This window comes from Schistosoma haematobium, chromosome 2 (assembly GCF_000699445.3).
Source record: "Schistosoma haematobium chromosome 2, whole genome shotgun sequence".
Taxonomy (NCBI): Eukaryota; Metazoa; Platyhelminthes; class Trematoda; order Strigeidida; family Schistosomatidae; genus Schistosoma; species Schistosoma haematobium.
In genome coordinates this window covers 42,190,707-42,205,358 of record NC_067197.1, presented here as the reverse complement: position 1 = coordinate 42,205,358, position 14,652 = coordinate 42,190,707, and the positions used below count along the sequence as shown (strand labels likewise).

The 14,652-nt window shown below is 39.8% G+C and overlaps 1 protein-coding gene across 1 annotated transcript in view; it reads right to left on the bottom strand.

Annotated features, from left to right (window-relative positions):
• The window catches only part of PRPS1 (Ribose-phosphate pyrophosphokinase 1), a 41,517-nt gene that overhangs the window by 13,774 nt on the left and 13,091 nt on the right, over window positions 1-14,652 (bottom strand). The window contains exons 8-9 of the mRNA XM_012945947.3: window positions 10,338-10,419; window positions 6,470-6,661 (exon numbers count right to left, since the gene is read on the bottom strand). The gene's annotated coding sequence lies outside the window, so the exon portion shown is untranslated. The remainder of the gene's footprint in view (window positions 1-6,469; window positions 6,662-10,337; window positions 10,420-14,652) is intronic.

The following is a 14,652-nucleotide window of genomic DNA, read 5'->3' as shown; positions in this document are numbered from 1 at the left end:
CACCATCTTTAAAAAGAGCTGGAGGTAAGTAATATGGACCAGGTGATTTGTAGCGCTTTAAGAGTTGGAGTTCCTTTCGGACTTTCACGTCATTTGGTGGATCAGTCGTCACCGGCCATGGAGGGCAGGACAGTCTGAATGATGTTGCCGGAGCAACAGACCAGTCGCACTGCCCTTCGAAGAATTCTGCCCGTCATCTTCACGGGTTGTTTCACTCACACCAAACTTCTTGCTGCCAGTGGCTCGGATGAGCTGGAAGAGCTTCCGGTAGTTACCAGATGCCACTGCTGCTTCCAACTCATTGGCACACTCCGACCACCAGGCTTCTTGGTTCTTACGCAAGTTTTGCACAATTTCATTGTGTAACAGTATTCATTTGTAAACAAACTCGTGGTCACCTAGAGTAGGCCGACTGGCTTCAATAAGCTGTAAGGAGCCTAAAAAAAACCTAGTGTTTGTAAGCGGTATGTTTCGCGAAACCGCAAGCGACTTTACTCACCACTTCCATAGCGTCATGTGATTGCAACCAATGCTCATCTATACTTTTCGGTGGAGTGGTAGCTAGCCTAGAAACTAGCTCGGTTCGATACTTACTTGCAACAGAAGTTGCAACCAGCTTGCTAACATCAATCTTTTGATAGTGGTCGCTTCGTTGGCCACTGAAAAGTAAGGTGAGATTGGCGCAGACCAAGGCATGGTCAGAGTCCAGATAGGTACTCCAAAAGGGTGGCAGTCTTGTACACAACCACGCCAGCGGTAGCTGATCGCGATGTGATCAATCTGAGTCCAGGCTTGAGATGCAGAGGGAGGACGCCAGGTGGCACATCGGCGATGACTGTGCCGAAAGTTAGTGCTAGCCAGAAACAGGTTGTGGTCTGTGCACAGTTGCAGTAGACGGTCCCCGTTATCTGACCTGCGACCAACGAGTCCCTATCGGCCACCTAAACGATTCCCTTCCGTGTCTAGACGCCCGACCTGGGCATTCAAGTTTCCGGCTAGTCCTACAATATCTGTCGAACGCACTTTCTGGAGAAGAACTGATAACTGGTGGTAAAACTCATCCTTGATTGCATCCGGGCTGCAATCTGTCGGGGCATAGGCGGAAATGACGAAAAGACATGGTTTCTCACGCCGATTTCTTCTCACTTTGATGGAACTCTATAATCTAACAGCACATAACCGACTGTTAATGGGGATCCAATCGATTAGTGCTGCCTCAGCTCTAGCGCTTAGTGAGACACCAACGCCAGCAAGACCAGACGAAGATGCCACAGGGTCCCCGGATAAACTCACGTAAAACAAGCTTTTCGAAGCGACAGATGGAGATCGAATTTGTAGTACTTCACCAGAGTCTTGAATACGGGTCTCGGATAGACAAACATCAATATTAAGACTTTCCAAAGACATAGCCAGCCTTATCTGTTGTCCGACCTGCATAAATGTGCGAACGCTGAAGGCAGACAGTTTGGATGGTGCATGTGGTTTCAGAAAAACTGCTTCAGTCCTCGTATTCGGTGGTAACATACAATTTTCAACCGGACAGTGACTAAAGAACGTTTAGATACAGTCGAATTTCCACCAAAGAGGAGCCGCTGTATAAGTCGAAAAATAAGGATACATACAGTGGGAATAAAAAAGAGTGAATAAATGACGTAGTAAATAATAATAATAATAATAATAATAATAATAATAATGTGAATTGTATGACTGTAAATCGAAGCGAGAATAGAATTTTCAGTAAATATAGCCATTTTCATTTTATTTGTGTGTGGGCTGTGATACTGCCCGCGTTCTCAGATCGAGGCAAGTGGTTATCTTAGGGGCCACTCCCCGAGCCTTCGACCTGAAGGTCTAACCCACAAGGCAGTGGAGCATCGTAAGGAGATGCAGTCCCATGGTAGCCGGTGACCAACAATTGGTTTATACGCCATTTGTTCCCGCAGGATACTGGAGCCCATGTGCACCATTGATTTGGAATCCGGTTAAAGCGCCGGACATTCGCTTTTCGTCCTCTCATTTTCGTAAACAACACCCCCGCCACGAGAAGGCAATGAGTAGGACTTCCCTGGCAGAGGCTGTATACGCGTGGCCGTGTGAGAGTATTTCGAGAGGGAGAGCGGACTATCCCCACTCTCGGCCGTACCAGGGCATTCAGGGGGCTGACTCAGATTGAACACATCGCGATCAGCTATCGTTGGTTGGTGTGGGTGTCAACTGTAATCATCTGTCAGACTGCAATGTAGTCTGTCAAGGCCAGGCACATTTATGCGTCGGTCCAAGTTGCCACACCTCATTAGCACTACAAGATGAAGACCGGATTCATAGAAGTAGTTAATTCAATGATGGTAATATATATAATAAAGATTGTGTATCAGGATATCGTACAGGAAGGAAGAATTAGTTCGTAGGAAGAAAGGTATAAAGCAATTTTAATCTCACTGTTTAAGAACAGACAAAGAATGTTTACATCTACGCCATTGTGATCGATTCTGAGCCATGTCACCAAGAGTCTCCAATCGTTGGTTACGATAGTCACGCGGACCCCAACCAAGTAGTCTGTATCTACCAGCATGGTTCAGACTAGAAGTTAGTGAATTCAAGAACTGATACCACGTTTCAGTTCGGCCGCCCCTGACTTTCTTCCATCCCCAACCTACTTCAATGTTCCATTCAGGCTATTTGGGCATGGTGGGTGGTTGTAGCTGAAGGCCAGCTGAACTGCTACTTAAAGTGTTCTACACATCGTTCTAAACGTCTGGGCTGGTGCAGGACTACTGCTCCCTTTGGAGAACCTATCTGTACTCTGACCATGCCCTTGTTTATGGTAATCTTACCTTCGTCCTATACGGATCGATATCGGTAAATTTTTTCAGCTTCTGTTGCAACTAAATATCAGAGCGGGCTAGGTTCAAGGCTAGCTACCACTCCACCGAAAAGTATATTTGAGAATTGGTTGCAATCACATGACGCTATGGAAGTGGTGAGTAAAGTCGCTTGCGGTTTCGCGAAACATACCGCTTACAAACACTAGGTTTTTTTAGGCTCCTTACAGCTTATTGAAGCCAGTCGGCCTACTCTAGGTGACCACGAGTTTGTTTACAAATGAATACTGTTACACAATGAAATTGTGCAAAACTTGCGTAAGAACCAAGAAGCCTGGTGGTCGGAGTGTGCCAATGAGTTGGAAGCAGCAGTGGCATCTGGTAACTACCGGAAGCTCTTCCAGCTCATCCGAGCCACTGGCAGCAAGAAGTTTGGTGTGAGTGAAACAACCCGTGAAGATGACGGGCAGAATTCTTCGAAGGGCAGTGCGACTGGTCTGTTGCTCCGGCAACATCATTCAGACTGTCCTGCCCTCCATGGCCGGTGACGACTGATCCACCAAATGACGTGAAAGTCCGAAAGGAACTCCAACTCTTAAAGCGCTACAAATCACCTGGTCCATATTACTTACCTCCAGCTCTTTTTAAAGATGGTGGTGACTTTCTGGTTAAGGAACTGACGACGTTGTTGACAAAGGTTTGGGAAATAGAGAGTGAACCAACGTCATGGAATGAGTCGATAGTTGCCCCTATCTTTAAAAAGGGTTCACGTCGTTCCTGTAACAACTATTGGGGGATAAGTCTACTTCTGATTGCGTCCAAGCTATTGGCTTCCGTCATACTTCAAAGGGTGTTCAAAACCCGAGAATGATTGACTCGCGAGGAGCAGGCTGGGTTTCGTTTCGGTCGGGGATGTATTGATTATATCTTCACCCTCCGCCAAATGTTAGAACACCGTCATACTTATCAAAGGCCAACAATTGTAGTGTTTCTTGACATTAGGGATGACTTCGATTCGTTGGATAGGACTGTTCACTGGGATTGTCTATCGAAGAAGGGTGTGCCTGAGGACTTAATTAACACCTTAAAGGCCCTATATACAAACACCTCAGGCAGAGTGAGGGCATACAACCACCTCTCTCCATTGTCCCATTCAAGCAGTCAGGTCAGACAGGGTTACCCAATCTCACCATTCCTCTTCAACTTTGCCATCGACGATATTCTGGAAACAACTCTGATGGATGTAAGTAATGGTGGTGTGGATCTGTTTCCTGGAGAAAGACTTCTCGACCTTGAGTATGAGGATGATATTGTCTTACTGTGTGGTAATGCCCAAGCCATGCAATCCGCACTTAATCAGTTGGCAATCAGTGTCCGTAGGTACGGCATGTGCTTTGCACCTTCAAAGTGCAAAGTACTTCTACAAGACTGGAAGGATTCTAATCCTGTACTCACCCTGGATGGTGAGCAGATAGAAGTAGTCAAGAAGTTCGTGTATCTAGGTAGCTGCATAAGTGCTGGTGGGGGTGAGTGATGAGATCAATGCACGTATAGTGAAAGCCAGAGCGGCTTATGCCAATCTGGGCCATCTTTGGCGCCTCCGTGATGTTAGTCTGGCTGTGAAAGCTCGGATTTACAACGCGTCAGTGAGAGCAGTTTTGCTCTATGCTTGTGAAACCTGGTGTCTCCGAGTTCAGGATGTTAGACGACTCTCTGTGTTTGATGATCGCTGTCTCCGAAGGATTGCTGACATTCAGTGGCAACACCATGTTAGTAATGCAGAGGTTCGGCATCGTGTGTTCGGGCACAAAGACGATAATCCAATTAATGTCACCATCATGAAACATCGACTTCGGTGTCTTGGACATGTCCTACGAATGTCGTCCCAGAGAATCCCACGTCGTGCATTATTTGCCGACTCTGGAACTGGCTGGAAAAAGCGGAGAGGTGGTCAGTGTATGACATGAGTTGCTGCTTTTAGTGTTACCGTTCTCCAATCGACCTGCCTGGCATGGTAGTACCTGCAGGAACATATGTTCCAGCCAATATAGCTCGGTTGGGTCAACACGATACACAAGCCTGACCACAATGTCAAGATAGCAGCTACCCTTTGTTATCAAATTTTAAAGAAGTTGATTATTTTATCGTTGGTGAGCTTCAGTGTCTCAAATCTAATCGGTACATAAGAGAAATATTGTGAATCACATTACACTAGGTAGGAAGTTCAGTCTACGTTCAAGGTGAGAATTGTTTTAAAACACATAAAGGCGATTGGTATCGTCATATAGCTAAATATACATCCCTGGACACTCTTATACAACACTAGGAAGGTTGAATTGATAGAAACCTTATGACTTTATTTTGTGGTCTAATTAGACAATTATAATTTGATTGCTTTGGTAGCCATTTAGGTATAAGATCGACCACCCTTACATGTAGATCACGATTCTTTGTCCTTATGTTTATGTGTATACATAGAAACAGTGGGATATAACATACTCATTTACATACTGTCTAGGATTTTGGTAAAGCGTAGACCTTGACTTTTAGATAATGATAGAGTGAGTTGGAGTGAAAAGTTTTGCTGATCATTAATTGAAGTCTTCGTTTTAACATAAGACTATTTGAGTCACCATTGAATAATGAGGTAATATAGAGACACGTTTATTGAGTGCTAAAGGCGTAGTGAGTTCAATCATATTGCTGTTCCCCCTCCAACAATTAATAAGCTTTAGTGTGTATTCATTTACATATTTTGATGAGAAGCTTCACTTCTTCCTCAATAGTGTCCCTAGGGCAAATATGGTCGAAATACTTTATCAAACTTTGTTTGTATTGGACTGGACAGCAATTATAAAAGCCTACATACAGTCCTATCCATACAGGCTTTCTATGAATAAAATGTTTGGTAGAGCTATTGTCTCTTCTATTAATTAATATGTCCAAGATGATGAGCTTAGTGGTTATTCATCTGCTCCTAAAATGAAAGATTATGTAGGATTTTTCGCGTTATAACGCCTATACGATTTGTTTTAGCTTGTGAACAAACAAATTATTCTGATTCTTCCAGTCATTATGTCAGTCATATGCTCAACTTTGCCAATCCCTCACGTATAACCTTGTGTGAATGATAGTAGGTATGGTTCTATACACTTCCTGTACTTCCTAAGTAATTTATAGTCATCCATTTATTCGTGAATTTAGCGTATTACCGAGCTTTAATGCTTTATACAATCGCTGTACTTTTTATTTACTGTTCAGTATAAGCGTGTCTTAAATATACGTATCCTAAATACAGCTCATGTTTGACTTTTATTATCTTCGTTGTATCAACGTCATTTGTCAATAGAACATATACGAAATACACAGGATTTCATTAGCGTACATATCGTTTGGTCAGTATGGCGACAGTAACAAGCACCAAAGCTGATATGCATTCGAATTGTATTGTTTCATTAACAGGGAGTTCACATCTTCATGTACGTCACTTAAGACTGTGCTATCATCCACGCACTGGATATAAAGACACACATTTTTTAGTCTTTAGTTAAAAAGGTCATATAGTACTGATAACCTTAATCTTCTCATTGCATTATCTAAATTCATCATAGGACTAATTTTTTAAAATTAGTTTCATGAAAACTCACATGGTTTGGAACATTGGAAGTTCCATATTCATCTTTTGTTGCTGCATTCGTCGGCACATTAGCGTGTTTGAGATTTTGCTTTTTAAGATATTCTAGTAATCTATCTGCAATAAAATCACCCTTTGTATCCAGATAGATGATGGACACAGTTTTATAATTTCGAAGTACAGAAGCACATACAGAAAGGCAGAACTGAAATAAAACAGACAAAAACAACGATAAGATAAACAGTTCGAGACCAACATACAGTATAATTGAATAGTTGTTAGAAAAGCTATCATTTTGAGACTGTACTTAAAGCTGCAAAAAACTTTCTTTTCAGCTAATTAAAATAGGTAGGATTTAGTGACCAAGTAGTTAATAGGTGAGCATATAACCGATGAGCTGTAATAAATTGCAGAAAAATAACTTATTGACTGTCTAATCAATTCACCTGAAATGCCTAGCAGGTTTGTTCTCAACAGATACCCTTAGAAACAATGATTCTAACGATAATAAAGGTGAGTAAAAAACAATAAACTAACTACTGTATCATCATCATAACATTCATCAGAAATCCATATTTCACAACGCCAATATGCCAATTTCCATGGTAGGTACTTTAAACATCTGATTACTATTATTACTTGGGGACGTAAGTATTAGGATAAAAGAATGAAATAAATAACTCTTTACAAACAATTCTTATTACATTTGACCTCTTTCTAACAGACGTTCTGAATTAATTGTTACATTAACATTTCGAAATGCTGGTGTCGTTCAAATCTCTGGATTTCGGTATTAGTTAATAGACTCGAAATGAATGTCACTTCACAGATTTGTAATGAGTTTTATTTCTAGGATTTGTTGTGAACAGTAAACAATCAATTTGAATTTGCAGTTATATCTGTTTTATAACTTCATTGTATCTTCGTTAACCAGCCAGGATACTTGGATTTGATAATGAGACTAGAAGTTATTATTTTGAGCAGATATGCACATGGGTGAAAAGACACTAACTAGGAAGAACTAGTTGTCCAGTAACTTTTAGCTTGCAGTAGTCATTTACACAACTTTACGTAGTGAGTTAGTCAACTCAAATCTTACTAGATTGAAATTTAATGCCAATACGCTTCAATTTTATTTTCATTAAAATCGATTGTAGTGGTGGTCAGTATTCAATATAATCCTTAGACTTCGTATACAGTTCGTCCTGATAACCTTCACTAGATAACAAACCCAACGGTGTAATAATCAGAAGGCAAGTACGAAGTGTTGATTAAGTTTATTATTGCACTACGCACTGATCACCAAAATTACAGGTACGCTAAGCAAGCATGAAAGAGTAGTGCCGAAAATCAAGCGGACAAGCGAGTCAAGGAACATGATTAAAATGTACATATACATACCTTACTTGACTCAAGTACGGTTAGCAGAATGAATATATCTGTAAGCAGTAAGCAATGCTCGAGCATACATATTCATACAAGTTCAACAATAATAAAAGTACAATGGTATATGTTAGCGTGACATAGATTGGAATAAAGCATGTTGCTGTACGCTGATTGATTGTTTCTTAACCAATCAGCGCTAGTCGATACCTGGAGAACACTCTAGAATCCTCCTCATGTAAAAACTATGAATATACTAACGTTTTTCCTACTGTCCTTCTTACTTCCATCTACCCTTGTTATTTGGAATATAATTACTTTCCTGTTTAACCGTGTTCTGATTTGGGGACTTGCCGAGTGAATTGGTGTCCGAGATTACTAAGCAATAGGAATAGCTGGGTTGTAATAAGAATTATAACAGTATAGACAAGTTGTTATTTTTAAGAATGACTCTGTCAGTTAAATAAGTTAAATAAAGGGCTTAACTAAATGAAATGTGAACAAACTCAATAGCACGTGAGCTGCTATACCCTATTCAGTGTTACATGTATTTTTGTTGAAAAACCTGCTTTAAAGCATATTTCCTTAAAATTACTTTCCGAATCTGATGGAAATTTCAATCGCGTGCAAATGTACAAATGTCAAAACAGTTCTACTGTATGGGGTGGAAAATTGGAGAACTATGAAAACCATCATCCAGAAGATACAAGTGTTTATTAACAACTGTTTACGCAAAACACTTCGGATCCGTTGACCAGACATTATCAACAACAACCTAATGTAGGGAGAACAAACCAGATTCCAGCGGAGGAAGAAATCAGGAAGCGCTGGAAGTGAATAGAATGCACATTGAAGAAAGCATCCAACTACGTCACAAGGCAAGCCCTCGCTTGGAATCCTCAAGGTCAAACGAGAAGAGGAATACCAAAGAACACATTACGCCGAGAAACGGAAACAAACATGAAAAGTGATATAATTCTCTCTTATTACAACCCAGCTATTCCTATTGCTTAGTAATCTCGGACACCAATTCACTCGGCAAGTCCCCAAATCAGAACACGGTTAAACAGGAAAGTAATTATATTCCAAATAACAAGGGTAGATGGAAGTAAGAAGGACAGTAGGAAAAACGTTAGTATATTCATAGTTTTTACATGAGGAGGATTCTAGAGTGTTCTCCAGGTATCGGACTAGCGCTGATTGGATAAGAATTAGCCAGTCAGCGTGTACCAAAGCAATCGTGCAATGAGCATGCTTCAACCCAATCTATGTCCCGCTAACACCTCCCCTTTGAGCAGATTCGTAGGATCTGGTGCGTCGAGGACATTCACGCTTATTCTTGGGCTGAGGCGTACGATTCGGTGGGTAATGACCTTCTTTATGTTCACAAAAAGAGTGAACAACAAATGGATAGAACTAGAAAGAAAGGTCCAGGACATAAAAGGTTGGAGAATAGTGGTCAGCGGCCTATGCTCCATTGGGAGTAACAGGCGCAAGTAAGTTATCATTTCATGACAAGTTATGATATAGCATTTAAAGTGACGAATCCTAGGAGTGATAATAGTCAAATAATAATTTTAAAACAAAACAAAATATATTAAAAATTCCACAGTTAAACAAAACTAAATCCTTTATCTTGTCAAACAATATAGTATGCTAGTCAAGATTATTTGCCTATTCTCGAATTAAGAAGTTAAGTGCTGTAGACAGGATACTCTTCTGGTAACGACGGATTTCTCGGGGGACAACGGTCCCATGTCTGTACCTGTGTGGCTTTTTCACGCCCCCGGTAGCTGGGGCACTTTTGCGCGCAGCCTTGGTGACCAGCTGTTTTCGAGGGGCCCCACCTCCGGTTGATTTACGAGCAGTCTCTTTGGTTGGTGCCATTCAGAAACACCGAGAGACGATGACCCAAACGCCCTGGTACGGTCGAGAGTGGGGAGAGTCCGCTCTCCCTCTCGAAATGCTTTCACATGGCCAAGTGAATATAGCCTGTGTTAATGATACCCTACTCACTGCTTTCTCGTGGCGGATGTGCTGTTTATTAAATTGAGAGGACGAAAAGCGAAAGTCCGGTGCTTTAATCGGGTTGGTGCACACGGAGAGTCCACCTAGGGGAGTTGAAAAAGCCTGATTCCAAACCAATGGTGCATATGGTCTCCAGTATCCTGAAGGAACAAGTGGCGTCCGAGCCAATCGTTGGTCACCGGTTATCATGGGACTGCATCTCCTGACGTTGCTCTACTGCCTTGTAAATCAGACCTTTAGGTCGAAGGCTCCGGGTGTGGTCCCTTAAGAAAACCACCTGCTTCGGTCCGGGCACCCGTGCAGTATCACAACCCACACACAAATTTCATTTGATTTGTGTGGCGCATATGTATCTGGTGCCCCCTTTTACCAATATCTATGTGTTCAAAGAAATAAATAATAATGATTAGACAGGATTATTATTCGGAATATTTTAAAAACACAAATACAAACATACAATCACAACTAACTTGAGTTTTCCCACAAGAAGATTTACCGATTATTTCTGTAATTTCACTGGTTCTTAAACCTCCATTAAGTAGATTGTCCAAGCTGGGTTTTTTTAAAATATGAATGCACAATCAATACTTGATTATTAAAGAAAAAATGCTTCTAAACTTTTATTTTGTCATAAACGAAGACGATTAAGATTCATTGAGATTAGAGAAAAATCACTAAAATCAAAGCAATACATAAGTATACTGTTATTATGGGCCATAATACGATTACTTCTATTCAGAAATCATATATTCTTGATTTGACGCAGACGTTGGGTAAAGGATAGAGATGTTGATATATTCAACACGATAAGCAAGCCCCACCACCACATCAAGGCAGCAGTAATGGTCGGATAATAAATAAATTGAGACTTGCAAGAAATTTGATAGATTACACAATCATTAGTGAAATTGTAGAAAAGTCTTGTTGCTTACAAAACTGAGAGGATGGAAAGCGAATGCCCAGCGATTTTACTGGATTGATGAATAAGGAGGATCCATCGAGAGGGGTTGGAAAACCCTGATTCTAAACCAATGGTGCACATGGGCTCCAGTATCCTGAAGGAACAAATGGCGTATGAATCAATTATTGGTCACCGGTTATCATGGGACTGCATCTCCTGACGTTGCTCTACTGCCTTGTAAATCAGACCTTTAGGTCGAAGGCTCCGGGTGTGGCCCCCTAAGGAAACCATCTGTTTCGGTCCGGGCACCTGGGCAGTATCACAGCCTACACACAAATCAGGTAACTTACTTGTGTGTCGCATATGTATTGTGTGCCCCTTTGTACAAATATTTATGTGTCCAAATAAATAAATGTGGCTGAATATCAACAATATTTATGTAGGAATAGTGAGATGAATAGTAGTGAATCTGAAAGATTCACTAAGGTCTTAGCTCCCACTTATAATCAGCTTATCTACCTGTGAATATCTCCCTCTATCTTTTATATACTTATCAAGAGGACACAAATAACTGTATTAATTTTTACATATTAATAAATCTCATCTTACTTGGTTCTATGCTTCTTGATCTGCTAAAGGATTTTAAAATCAAACAATTAGTAATGCATTTAATATTTGAGATCATGACTCAATTGAATCTAGACCACCATGGAATCTCGCGAGGTGGGATCGTGGATGCGCACTGCTGAGGAGTCCAACAATAGGACGAAACGGTCATTCAGTACTTTCCGGTTTTCTATGGTGGTCTACCTTCAATTGACTCATGATCTCAACTATTGAAATTATTATAACATTCACAAAACCCCTTCTGAAATTAATAATATCTTTTCGATATATATAATATGTGTAATAGATACTAGTATGAATGTATGGTAACACTAACTGTAAACCTTTCATTGATGAACAACCTTCAGTATCCTTCTTATGATGTAATAAGTTCCTTTTTTAAAATTATACAACAAATATAGCGGCACATTTCAATTACAACGTTCAAATAAAGCTGCGGTATAACATTATGAAGAATTAATACTAACTTGTCAATTCCAGTAGAGAAACAATATGAATATTTTAATTCTTCGAGTAACATTTGAGCTCCATTTATAGGTCTAGGACACCAATAGGACATAAGTAAACATCGAAAGAAACTACGTTCCTTTAATGGATGGAAAAATAACGAGAAATTGTTTAATAATAAATAAACAGCTTCAATATTGATTAAGCTTAATCTGTTCAAGATAGTCAATGAATTGGTCAACTGACAGTTCTTTTCAGAACATATTTCAGGGTTAATATTTAGGTTAGTTTATGGATTAGCTTGTTTTATCAGAATGTCAATTTCAGCAGATCAGTTTAAACCTATTTTGAAGCAGTAGTAAAAAGAATTTCAAGCATCACAATTGAAAATGATCGAAGTGATGGCTTAAAAGTTGACAATTCAAGAAGATTTAGTACAAGTATCCGAATTAAGGGGTTCAACTACCAAATCACTGATCGATTCAATGAGCGAGTTTCATTTTGATCCTGATGCTAGTGTCACAGTTGAATCATGGCTCAAATAGTTATGAAAATATTTTACAAGTTGAGTTTTTTCATCATGATGACTCATTTCGTAAGCTTGGAGTAATCGAGCATGAAAAATATTCGAACTTTATCTAACCGAAAAACCCTACGATTCCTCTTTTAATTTGCGATATAATTCTCTTTAAACAGTTAAGTGATCTGAAGATGATTTTGTTTCATATGCACTTACTTCCGCCTGTTACTCCCAATGGAGCATAGACCGCCGACCAGCATTTCTTAATAATCAATGAGAGAATTTCAGGTTATATACACTTTCAGACGACGAATTTAAGTGCCTTATGGCTGTATACAAATTGCGATCACCTTCAGATTGAGATAACCGTACTAAAATATTAACCAAAGTCCAGTCAGATTTCATTCTTACGTCGAAAGATAACACAAATGCATGTTGTCATATTATTAAACTTAAGAATGATACTAAAATGATAGGGTGTTTAAATCCCAATTCACTTGAATTGATGAGAATTTCTCATTCAGATCGCACTATCAATGTCGCAAAGCATGATTCGCGAAATTTTCCTCGCCCGAATCTAATGTATAATGTCTATGACTCTAATTCACGTCTCTCTACATGGCCTCTCAATAGATGTTGAAAATGTGAGGCATGGCATTTCTCCCGTTCCTGCCAATTCAATAATCATTAATGCTCAAAATGTGGGGTAACCGGCCATAGGGAGGAATTTCACAAACGCAGGGAACCCTCATCACATCATCGAATGTTAAAAAGAATCAATTTTGTACATGTTTTATTGAAACCCAACCCTAAATGCTTATACAATTATGTGTCCACCAATGGTAATGATTGAATTATCACACTGCACTTGGATACTGTATCCAATGTTGCTTCGATTTCTCGCAAAACTTTATTGACCAAGCATCCATCCTATTAATGATTGCATAAAGAATGCATCAGGTATCCCAATCGAAATTTCTGGAATTATCAAATGTACAGTCAAAATTAATGATCTGATAATCAAATCTAGATGTTAGATTACCGATGAATCTTTCAATCTATTGATTGGGCCTCGACTGGATCACAGATTTAAAAACGTCTGACCAGTCATCTGATCTTATAATAAAATATCTTCCTATTTTCATATTATGCACAAATGGAAGCAGAAGTTTCCAGTGATTTTCAAAATTATCACAAGGGGGAGGGAATGATGGAGAAAACCACCCGGAATAATCCTGTACACAGCCCCACTCAAGGATGTATCGCCAGCCATATCAATGTTTGAAAGAGACTCAAACTTCACGTGACGCCATGTATCCAGAGAGAAGAAAGCCAGATTATGAATCAGAGGTAAGGACAACTGAACGTTGCTCCCCTCAACGCCGAAGGGAGGACTAAATTTTTCAAGAGAGAAAGGTTATGTAGTGAGCCAATCAGAAGTAGCCAGACAGGGTCACTTGATGACATTCAGAGATGACTTAAAGGACAGATACATATCATTGGCTAGGAAGTGTATTGACTTTTTAAAGGGTGGAAATATATATGTTTATGCATATTTGTTCGGTAACCCAATACACTTTTTCTTCCACTCTTGTCTTCTCGCTTAAGTAATCAGTTCGGGGGTACACGTATCAGTATCAGATCTCGAACACCGCCTACCATAACAACAATCAACTCGGGTGGTTTTGAATACAAGCTGGGATCAACAGATCCTGGCTTCACATATTATAGTGACGTAGTTCTTCAGAAACGAAAGAAAGATTCTTCAAAGTGTGAGGACCCGTTTCTGTTTGTATCAACTCTGCACTTTTAAAACAGTGCTGGAGAAAACAGAAATCTACGGAGCTAAAAATTGGGTTATTTATTTACCGGGAATTTCTAACGCTTCATTCTGTTTTTAGGAATTACTTTACCTCAGATACCTCTAGAGGAATTTTTTAGTACGATTTTGGTATCGGTCATGAGACTTCTTACTCGTTGTCTGAACCATCTACGCAGAACTATCTAGTATATTCTGGTCCATAGAACTAATCGTAACGTATTTAAACCCGATGCTGAAAGTATTATTTACTTAAACACATAAACATTGATACAAGAAGGTGCCAAATACATATGCTCCACATAAGTCAATCGATATATGTGAGGGCTGAAATACTGCTCGAGCGCCCAAACCTCTGAAAGTAGTCTAATGCTTAGAATACAAAGTAACATAGAACCATGTGCAATAAAAAAGCAATGACAATAAATACAACACTAATTTTTCACACTGTAAGAACAGGAAAAAAACAGG